Raw genomic sequence first — 11,197 nt, forward strand, 5'->3', positions numbered from 1 at the left:
AAGAAGAAAAGATACAAAGTGGAAGCCACCAGATGAGATTGTAACAAAAATAAATTTCGATGCTTCTATTGATAAAACAAATAACAAAGTTGGGCTAGGCATAGTAGCAAGAAATTATAAAGGAGAGCTTTTATTCTCATTATGTGCCTCAAAGATGTTTAGTGGAAATTCAAATCTAGCTGAAGTTGTTGCCTTATGGAGAGCTATAGATCTAGTTGTGGAACTAGATAATAGAAATGTGGTTTTTGAATGAGATGCTGAAAAAGTGATAAAAGGGGTAACAGGGAAGGGAAATATATGTGCATCGATGGGGCAATTCTTTGATGACATGAGAAGCAGACTGGTTCATAGACAAGATTGGTCTGTAGAGTTCATTTATAGAGAAAGTAATAGTGTGGCTCATGAACTTGCTAAGAGGGCGTTGAGAATGGAAGGGAAATGTTACTGGATTGAAGGGGGACCTATTGAGATTGCTAGTATAATTAACAGAGAAATACTACGTAATAATAGCAATAGCTTGTTGGTAACAGATTGTAAACAGATGCAGTTTTGTACCTTTTGATTATGAATGAATGAGAAATACTTATTGATGATTCAAAAAAAATATATAGTTAGGCAATCACAAAGATCAAACCAAAATTAAAATTTGGTTTAGATAGTGAGATGAAATGAGATGGTTTTAAATGAATTGAATAAAATATTTTTAAAATATTATTTTTTAATAATATTATTAATTTAATATTTGAAAAAGTTAAATTATTTATTATATTTTATATAGAAATTTAAAAAAATTATAATGATAAGATAAAATGAGATAAATTGAAAATATTTATGTATCCAAACCAACCAAGACAACTGTAAAAGCAATTAACGCTTAAAGTTTTGGTTACAAAGCAATAACTTTTCAATAATCCATTATAAAAATTAAACGTGATGCCACTAACTTAAGTGATCATCAAATAAAAATTCAAAAATTGACGGACAATATCCTTTATTATTATGAGATAATAAATAATAGAAATAATAATATAATAGATATAATTTTAAGAAAAATAAAATTTATATTTTTGTGGTGCGTAAACGTTATACAATTTTTAAAAAAAAAAATGAATAAATATGATATTTATATAAAAAGAATTGATCTTTTAATAGTAAATTTCATTCTTTTTAAAAGTGATTGTCAATATTTATGCACTCTACAACTGTATGTAATATTACTTTAATTTTATTTTTAAAAAGCTCAATAGTACCACTTTTGACAACATGCATTATTATGGCAAATTTTTTTTTTTTTAATCAAACTCTCATTATAATAAGCTTTGACAAAGCTCGATGCTCACTCTGTAATTATCTTACCATTTAGGATTCCTTTTTTCTTCAAGCGGGGCACATTTACATCAATCACGTTTACATCTGCATCAATCACGTTTACTTTTGTTGGAATAACTCTTTAAAAGGTAAACCACTTCGGATACTCAAACACCATCTTTAAATAATCCATTATAAAAGTTTACTACAATTATAGAAACAGTTATATATTCTTGAAGTATATAAGTCTGGTTTGCAAATATTTTAAATTTCATTTAGATATAGAAATGCTCTTAATTTATCTTATCTCATCATTATAATTTTTTTAAATTTTAAAATAATAATAAATTAAAAAATAATATTTTACTCAATTTATCTATAATTATTTTAATTCATCTCATTATTTTAAAAAGTACTAAAAACTCTTTGAAAGCCGTACTACACCTCACTAATAACACAAGGCCACGTGGATCGAAATTTCCAATCCCACAGCCTTTCCCGCAAGGCACGCGACCAGCGGTTGTGCCTGTTCTCCTCTAATGACGAATAATTGTGAGGCCCATGTGCATCATATGCTTTACCTTTGTTCTTTTAAATGATTCCAATTCCATGTGAATGATAGGCCCATTTGTTTTTGTTGTTTTTCTCTTTAACAAAATCGAACTTTCACGTGTTGCGTGGGCAAGCGGCCTTCCAGACATAATGGTGGGAAACGTGAAACAAAACCCATTGTTACTAGAGAAATGATAGCCTCATTATCTCTTTACAATTTTTCTATAATTTTTTAATAAAATAATATTTTTTAAATATTTATTTTAATTTTAATTTTGATTTTGATTTTTGGTGTTTAAAATTTTTAAAAAATATATTATTTTATTAAAAAATTGTAGAAGAATTACAAATAAATGGTAAAACTATCATTGCTCTTGTTAACAATAGGATAATGTGGGCTGCAGAGCGTTTACGGTGGCGTAATATAATTTTTTTTGTTTTTTATTCTTTTAAGTATTTTTTAATATTTTGAATAAAAAATAAAAAAATAAATAATTTTACTAATAATCATTTTTTAATTATTAACTCAAATTAATAAATTTAAAATATTAAAATGTATAATTTTCCTTACTAATTATGAACAAAAACTTCACAGATTACACCTCTATAATCCGTGTGCACACAGATGCCCATGCGCATATATTTTTTCAATTTTTTCAACTATAACCATAACAAAACAATGATACCTGCAGACAGCAACTATATCACATTTTGTCAGCGAATCAGCGATCTACTGCATCGCCCCCCTTTCTTTACTTTTTGTACGTTCCTTCTCGTTGTACTTTTTTTTTTTTAAATTGTTTTAAAGAGTTTCTAATCTGAAAACATCTTTACGAAGTAACGTGGCATAATATAATAATATAATGTGTTAAGTTCTAATGATAGCTCCTGAGAAGGTCAAATGTTTGTTTTTTAAGTATATGTTTTTTTATATCTATTTTTTTTTTAATTTACAATATTATTAAAAAATATTTATTTAATTACTAAATAAATAAATAAAAGTTGTTAGATACTCTTGAGACCAGTAGTCCAAGCATTTCTAAAAAACCGGTAGATCTGACCATTAATTCGTAAACTTTTTTTAAATTCTTTTGGTATACATAAAAATTTCCTTTTTTACTTTTTTTTTTACAAATTATTCCACGTGTCTCCTAAAATATATGCGATAAAATGAAGGTAAAATGTTGGGCTCGTGGGCTTTGTGGGAGACTAGAGAATCCTAATCCCACAAATGAAGATGGGTCTTCTTTGGGTGACGCCAACAACTTTCGCTAAGTCCATCTGCCTCTTGCTCACATATTTCTCTGAGCTACTAATGACCTCGCGTGGGCGGCCAGGTTACCATGGGATTGTTTTTTCTAGCCATTCCCAGTGTCTCTCGCAGGTCATCCCATGTGTTCCGCACACGGTCTATTTTTACTTGAACGTAAGAAACCATACGTCTTACGTGCCAAAAAGAAAAAGAAGAGGAAAGGTAGAAACCATCTTACACGAAACATATCGTCAAAGCTGCTCGTACTGAAGCATCTTATCAGGTGTGTAAAAGGGTTTTTTTCTCCTATCGACTCACAGGACAAGTCCACGAGGGACCACTAGGAAGTAAGTTAGAGAGCCCGACCGGGGCCAACGACTCTCCTCTAAAAGGAGTCAATGGAGTTCTGTAGAGTACTCAACTCACGAGCGAAACCCATCGACGAAGCAACTCACGCATGGGGAAAGCTGACAGTATAGGTAGATGAGACTCGTCGTCCTAACATCTCCTCGATGACACCATACCCACGTGAACCTGCCAAGGCAAGTGGGTGGGAAATATGGGCTTAACAAAGAACGTCCACAAGGTAAAGTGAGTCAGGAATCCCCACTGCATTAAAGGCACCACTACCCAGACTCCATGCAACATTAATGATGTCGTCACAGAAGTCACGCCGCATTAAAGGATTCTGACAAATAAATAGTGCAAATGACATAAGTTCCTCAAAGTCAGCGACAAGTTGTCCTCACCCAAAACCTAGTATAAAAGTCAATCTCCAGGTACAAAGAACTCTATCTGATTTCTCTAAGTTTAAGTTTACACATAAACTACTAAGAAGATATACTGACTTTAGCATCAAAGACTCCCCAACCACCACCAAAGCCCTCATTTTTCGTGTTTACTTAAAGTGTGCAAGTGACAGCTCGAAGACCCGAGTTTTTGGAACCCGATTCAAAGGCGCGCAAAATACGACGTTAATAGTGGCGTCGTATGTGTGATCTCTATAGACTTCACGTGTCCTTCGAATGCTTGCGACAACCCGTTCTCAGAAAACACGGGGACAGGAAGAAACAAAGTCAACAAATATGGAAGCGAGGCTCGCCGCAATGGAACAACTGGTGGAAAAACTAACTACCGAGGTAGAGACCCTTCGGAAGGAAAATGAGACACACATGGGATCTTGGAACTTAGGAGAAGAAGGCGATGCAGATGAAGAAAGAAAAAGCATGCAAGATGAGCTACGCAACCTTAAAGGGAAGTACAAAGAGATGGCAAGGAAGATGGGCACATCTTCATCGGTAGACCAATTGCTCACCAACACAAGCCTCCCATACAGTGAGGAGGTGATGGTCATGTCCCTACCACCAAAGTTCCGGGTCCCTCTCATGGACATGTACGATGGGACTAGAGATCCCCTCGAACACCAGGAAACCTTCAGAGCCCACATGACTCTGCATGGTTTCCTGGGAGAAGTGGCTTGCAGGGCCTTCATGCTGACTTTGAGGGGGCTGGGAAGAGTATGGTTAGGGTCTTTGGCACTCAGGTCCATAGACAATTTTGGGGACCTAGCTCGTCTATTCCTCACACAGTTTATGGCGAGTCGAAGAAAGAGATGCCCCGCAGCATACCTCTTCACCATCAAGCAAAGGGAAGATGAGTGCTTAAAGGCATACATATCCAGTTTTAACAAAAAGCGGATGACTACAGACGACCAGGCCGAGAAGATAACTCTGGCAGCCCTCTTGGGAGGACTGTGGCCCCAATCCCAGTTCATGGTAGAGTTGGCAAGAAGAACTCCTATCACCTTATAAGAATTCATGGACCAAGCCGACAACTATATCAATGCCGAAGATATGCTTTGGGCCTTAACGAAGCCTAGGAGAAGAGAATTGGAATAGGTAGAGAAAAAGGCAAAGGCACCAACCAAAGGCAAGGCTCGGGAGAAGTCGGAGAAGGGGCCATACAACAAGAGGGAAAAAGCCCCTACGAAATCCCTGGACCTTCGATTTGACCGATCAATGCTCACCATCTAGAAAGATAACCACCAGCCAGTCTAAGCGGATGCCTACAAGAGTGCCAGCCGCCGTTATTGCACCTACCACTAGTCCCCTACCCACAACATCGAAGATTGCCTTTCTTTGAAAGAGGAAAGAGAGTAGGGCGGGTGGTCGAGGCCACAGTGACCTCCCACCCGAAGGCTAGGGTGAGAATGGAGGAGGAGGTTGTGGGAGAGGAGTATGGAGAGGATCAAAAGGCCAAGAAGGGAAAGGAGCCCAAGGCATAGAGTAGACGCGCATGGACCCCAGCGCGACCGCCCCAGCGCATTGCATCAAGGAGGACTATGACTAGGGGAGATCAGAACCATCACGGGAGGCTTTGTTGGTGGAGGTGCAACCTCATCCGAGTGGAAAGCGCACTCCAGGTGGGCAAGATACTAAGAGGTGTATTCGGCGGAGTGCCACCCTGCCAAGTACAGAAGGAAAGACCTGGCCCCAATCATTTCCTTTGGAAAGGAAGACGAGAAGGGGTCCCCTATCCACAAGACGATGTCCTGGTGTTGACTATGCTGGTAGCCAACTTCACCACTCGGAGGATTCTTATCGACAATGGCAGCTCCACAGATATCTTATTCAGGGAACCCTTTACAAAAATGGGAATAGACGCCTCCCGACTCCAACCAGCCCTTATACCACTGAAGGGCTTCTTCGGGGACATGGTCCAGCCAGTTGGAACCATCGCACTGTCCTTCTTGGTGGGCAGCACTCCATCGACGGCCTTTGTCATGGTCAATTTCTTGGTGGTAAAGGCTCCTTCATCATACAATGTCATAATCGGTCACCCTTAACAGCTTAAGGGTGATAACGTCGACCTACCACTTGAAGATGAAGTTCCCAACCGCTCAGGGGGTGGGAGAATTTCAAGGAGAAAATGTCCTAGCGCAGAAGTTCAAGAATTGAAGCCAAAGGGTGGCGGGGTGCACATGGTTCACGCCCACTGGACATCGAGCTTTTGCAGGAGCTTCAATGTTAAGGAACCTTATGACTTGTAATTTACATTTTGGCATCGATGTGTAAATTCTATTAATGAGAATGTAGCTTTTCGAGAATAAAACATAATCTTCACCAACGTAATCTTCGTCAACATCATCTCTATTAAGGTAATCTCCATCAACGAAATCTCCACCAACGTAATCTCCATCGACGTAATCTCCGCCAACATAAGCTTTATCGACACAATCTCCACCAATGTGATCTCCACTAACGCGATCTCCATCAGTGTATCTCCACTAATGAAATCTCTATCAACGATTACCTCCTTGTGAGGCACCAAAGGAATGACTTACGTCAAAGGTTACTTTATCCTTCTCGTGGTGGAAAGCAAGCCAGCCCTCTGCTGCCCGATACTTACCTTCCTCTTGAGCGTCAACAGGCTGGAGCGGGTCCAGTTCCAAACTGCCCGATAACTTACCTCCCCATGGGAGATAGACACCCATCCCACGATGGAGAGTAGGTCCAGCCCCTCTGCAATTTGCTCTGACCTTTGCCACGATGAAGAGTGGGATCAATGCTAACCTGACCCAACATTTACCTTCCCTGTAATGTCAACAGATGAGAGTGGATCCAATCCCAAACTTCCCGACTATTTACCTCCCTATGAGGGCTAAAGGACAGGCAGGCGGCCTAACCTCCCTTGAAGGGAGAGCGGGTTCAGCTCCCCAAACAACTTACCCCTCCCCTATCATGCTGAAAAGTAGATCAGCTTCTTAGCTGTCCGACACTTACCTCCCCACGAGGCACTAAAGGGATGAGTCACGCCAGAGGCTACTTTATCCTTTTCGTGGTAGAGAGTCGGCCATCCCTTTGCTGCCCGACACTTACCTTCCTCGTGAGCGTCAATAGGCGGGAGCAGGTCTAGTCTCAAGCTGCCCAGTAACTTACCTCCCTGCGGGAGATAGAGGGTGAGACACCCTCCCCACAATGAAGAGTGGGTCTAGCCCCTCGGCTGCCTGACAACTTACCCCGATTTCTGCCATGACAAAGAGTAGGATCAGCACCAGCCTGACCCAACACTTACCTTCCATGTGATGTCAATGGGTGGCAGCAGATTCAGTCTAAAACTGCCCAGTGACTTACCTCACCCCCACACGGTGAAAAGCGAATCGGTTTCTCAACCGTACGACAAATTACCTCATCGGGGGACCAAATGAGCGGACTTGGCCTAAGGTAGCCCTCCCTCGGCGAAGAGCGGATTTAGTTCTTCAACTACCCGAAACTATTCCATGTCTAACAATGGGATGCCTAATGAGTGGCGCTTCAGACTCCATACCCAGCTCCCTCTCCCCCAAATGGAACGCTAAGTGATTAACGCAACGCATCTCTGGCGAAACAACCTAGGTTTGCAGATTCCGCACTCGTACATCAAGGATGAATCGTTCTAACATACTTATTTTGTCCAGCAGTACATTAGACATCCCCACTGGCCCCATGGCGAAGGGCAAACCACCTTCTTAGCCATCCGACAAACTACCTTCTCCGGGAGACAAAAGAGGCGGGCGTAACCTAAGGTGTCCTGACCCCTCGCCCAGTGGAGAGTGAGTTTAGTCCTTTGACTATCCGACATAACGCCATCTCCATCGACATAACACTAGACAAATAGCACCTCAGAGTTCGTGCCAAACTCCTTCTCCACCAAATGAGAAGCCAGAGCGAGACGACTCATTAATGACATGGCGGCTCACACCCCCAAGGAATATAGGCTCTTTCTCTTTGCCACTCAAGAAATGCATCGATACAAGGAGGGAAATGATCAGCTGGCAGGGTTGCCTGAGAGTGCGCTCGGCATCCGCTTCTTCCCTACTGAGGCCCCCCGCTCTAGCACCGTCAGGTCCTGAGGAAGTGCTTACACTCTATGTACCCTTGAATTGCTCCAAGGTTCAGAAGCACATGATCTCTTACTCTTTCCAAACCCTCCATAGTCATGATTCCAGGTGTCACCATGTCTTTGCGGACTTGTCAGTCTACGAGGCCGGCGAGAAGATCACGGGAGCCAAACACCGTCTTCCCATAGACATAACCCACCTTTACCTCAATCTACAATGCCGGCGAAGAAAGTCGGGCAGCCAAGTATCAGATCCCTCGAACTTGACTTATCCCTCACATCAGGCTCGCCAAGCCAACAGAAGAAAAATCAAAGGAAAAAGAACATTGAGGAAGGAATAGAGCAAATGGCAAAGGAAAAAGGACAATTTTATTGACAAGTTTGACTTATATAAAGCACGAGCAAATGGTCACAAGGACATCTAAAGATACTTGATAAGAGTTTCCTACAAGAAAATAAAATAATGTTTCTAACTTTACAAACAGAGCAACATGTACAACAACTAAGGTGCAGGAGTGACAAGGTTTTGCTCGGGAGCATTTGGGCCTGGCGCAGGAGCATTATGATATGGGTTGGGAGCTTCAAAGTTGGAAGAGAAGGCGTCAAGAATCATGTCCTTGCCCAAGGCGCAGCCATGCTCGAGTGCATCAAGGTCTGGAGGGCGGTCACAGGGGATCAAGGGCTCTTAAGTGTGCCTATAGGGCTCCTGAGTTTCCCTGAGGTTTCTCCATTATGTGGTCTCACATCCTCTTAAGGCCTTCAATGTATCTGTATCACCAAGCCTAGTCCCAGACAAACACAGTCGACATCAACTGCCTAACTAAGCGGGGAATAACCTCTTGAACTTGAGACAAGTCACTCCCAAATCTTCAATGACAACCATCTGGGCGGCCATCCTCTTCTTAGCTCCCTTTAAATCATCGGATGCTTGGTCAGCCCTCATTTTCTCTTGGTCAGCAGCAGCTTGGGCGGCCGCCAAAGAGTCTTCCCATCCTTTCAAAGTTGCAAAAAAAGGACTCACAATCTTTATCCAATTGCTCAAGCCGTTGGGCCTCAGAGTCTCGACTACCCCTCAAGTCAGCATTCTCCCCTGCAATTGGCTCAATAATTCCATAAGAGTCGTCACCTTCGCGATTAGTTCATCAACTGACCCCTCAACCGAGCTCCTCGCCACTGATGCAGTAAAGACAACATTACGAGCCAACTCAGCCTGCTCTTTCATCATGACAAGCTCGGCTTTTAATGTCTTCCACAAACGATGGAGCTACTTTACCTACGCCCAACTCTTTTTGTAAGCAAGTTGGGCTTTCACTAGCTCTACTTCCAGTCGCTCTTACTCCTCCCTCTCCCCCTGAGCACATCGCAGCGCTTGTTGTGCCAACGAGAGGAGGGCTAGTTCTCTCCTTCAACGGCTTCCTGGCCGTCCACAATGAATGCAGCCAGCCAAGATGCACCTTGTCACCAAGAAAAACAAAAACAAGAATAGTCAGTGTAGGATTTCTAACTGATAAAACAACAAAAAAGAACAAACCGATGGGAGAGACCTTAGAGAAGAACACCAAGGATTTGGTCACCAGTTCGAGAGACTCTGCTTGAGCTCTTCCCCCCTATGATCGAGCGTAGAGCGGAGTGGTCTCCACGGGGCTCTTTTTGAGAGATGGCCGGGTAGTTACCCCCACATCTTCAATGACACCCACGACCCTCATTGTAGGGTTAATGGACGGCTGGGAAAGAAGGTGGCCCTCAATGGCAGAAAGGAGCTCTCCCCCAGGACTTTGAGGCCTCCCTCATTCACTAGAGCTCTGCAGGCTATCTCCCTTGCTCCTCACCTCCAAGGTCACCTCAATTGCAAGGGAGAAAGAGCAGCGCTCGTCTTCTCCATAGCAAGGTCTGAAACTATGGCCAAATTTGGCTCCACCCCTTCACCTCCAGAGGTTCTCCCGATAGGTTCCTCAGTCGAGGCCACCAAGATCTCAACAACGGCGATGGCAGGAGCACTGGAGGCGGCTAGACACTGAAGGACTCAGGGAAGACATCCTCTTCGCACCTGGACTGGAACCCTATGTGCGAACTTCAGCAGCACCCTTGAAGACTCGACCCTCGATGATGAACTGCGCCATAGATTGGGGAGAAGGGGATCGTCTCCACATTCACCTCAGAAGGAGGCTCCACCAGTGTTGACTGACTAGAGATTGGTTCCGAAAGGGTTCTGTAGAAATGAGTTGACAGCATATTTGCCTTGTGGGACAATCTGTGTGGGCCCATCGCCTGGGCTGGTACCGTGGGGATTGCGATCATGACGGGCTCAGTGGTCGAAGTGGCCACGGGAGTAGGGGTGGCTGGTGCCTCCAGGATGGCTAGGCTTTTTCCTCCCTGAATCCTTGGTGGATTCGATTGATGGATAGATCGGGTCAGCCGTGGAGGAGGCACAAATAGTGCCGATGACTGCCCTTATATGGCCAGAACAGGGAACTTGCGGCGGTTCACCTGTCCAACCGAAAATTCACATGCACAGATGGACACGAATAAAAACTTGGGAGTCCAATCCTTGACTTTGCGATAGTGAATTTCCAAAGAAACAAGGGTGTGCATCACTCTGAAACCGCAAATATTTCCTTCACGCTTTATGACGTTATTAGTCAGGAGAAACTTGCGACCAGTAAGGTCAGCGTGCACCAAGTCTCACTCCGACAAAACTCACCACCAGAGGATGCAATAACACATTAAAATCCTCCAAGCATTTGGGTGGAGTTGAAATGGGGCCAATGTGAGGCGATCTAGTAGGTCGCGAACAGGATGAGGGAAGGGTAACCTCAACCCGCAAGAGAACATGCTGAGGAAGAGGGCGACCTTCGAAACATAACACTCATCATCAATAGCCCTCTCACGGGGCCAAGGAACCTCAAAAACCACCTTCTCCGGGATGTGAAAGGTGGAAGCTAGCGACAATAAGAATGCAGGAATGACGTTTGAACGCTAGTTATGCCCGGTGTAGAATTGTGCCGCGGTGCGAATCTCGAGTTGGTCCAATTCCCCAAGAATTTTAGGTTGACTGGTCTTCTTAGGATCCATGAAAACTGAAGTAGAGAAAGGTAGTGGAAAGGAAGAAGTGTCGAGCAAAGGGAACTAGAAAGCTAGAGCAGAAGGAGATAAGGATGCCAAAAAGGTTGGAAAAAAGGGGAGAGTTGTGTTTATATAAAAGGGAAG

Source organism: Juglans regia, chromosome 11 (genome assembly GCF_001411555.2).
Source record: "Juglans regia cultivar Chandler chromosome 11, Walnut 2.0, whole genome shotgun sequence".
Classification (NCBI taxonomy): domain Eukaryota; kingdom Viridiplantae; phylum Streptophyta; class Magnoliopsida; order Fagales; family Juglandaceae; genus Juglans; species Juglans regia.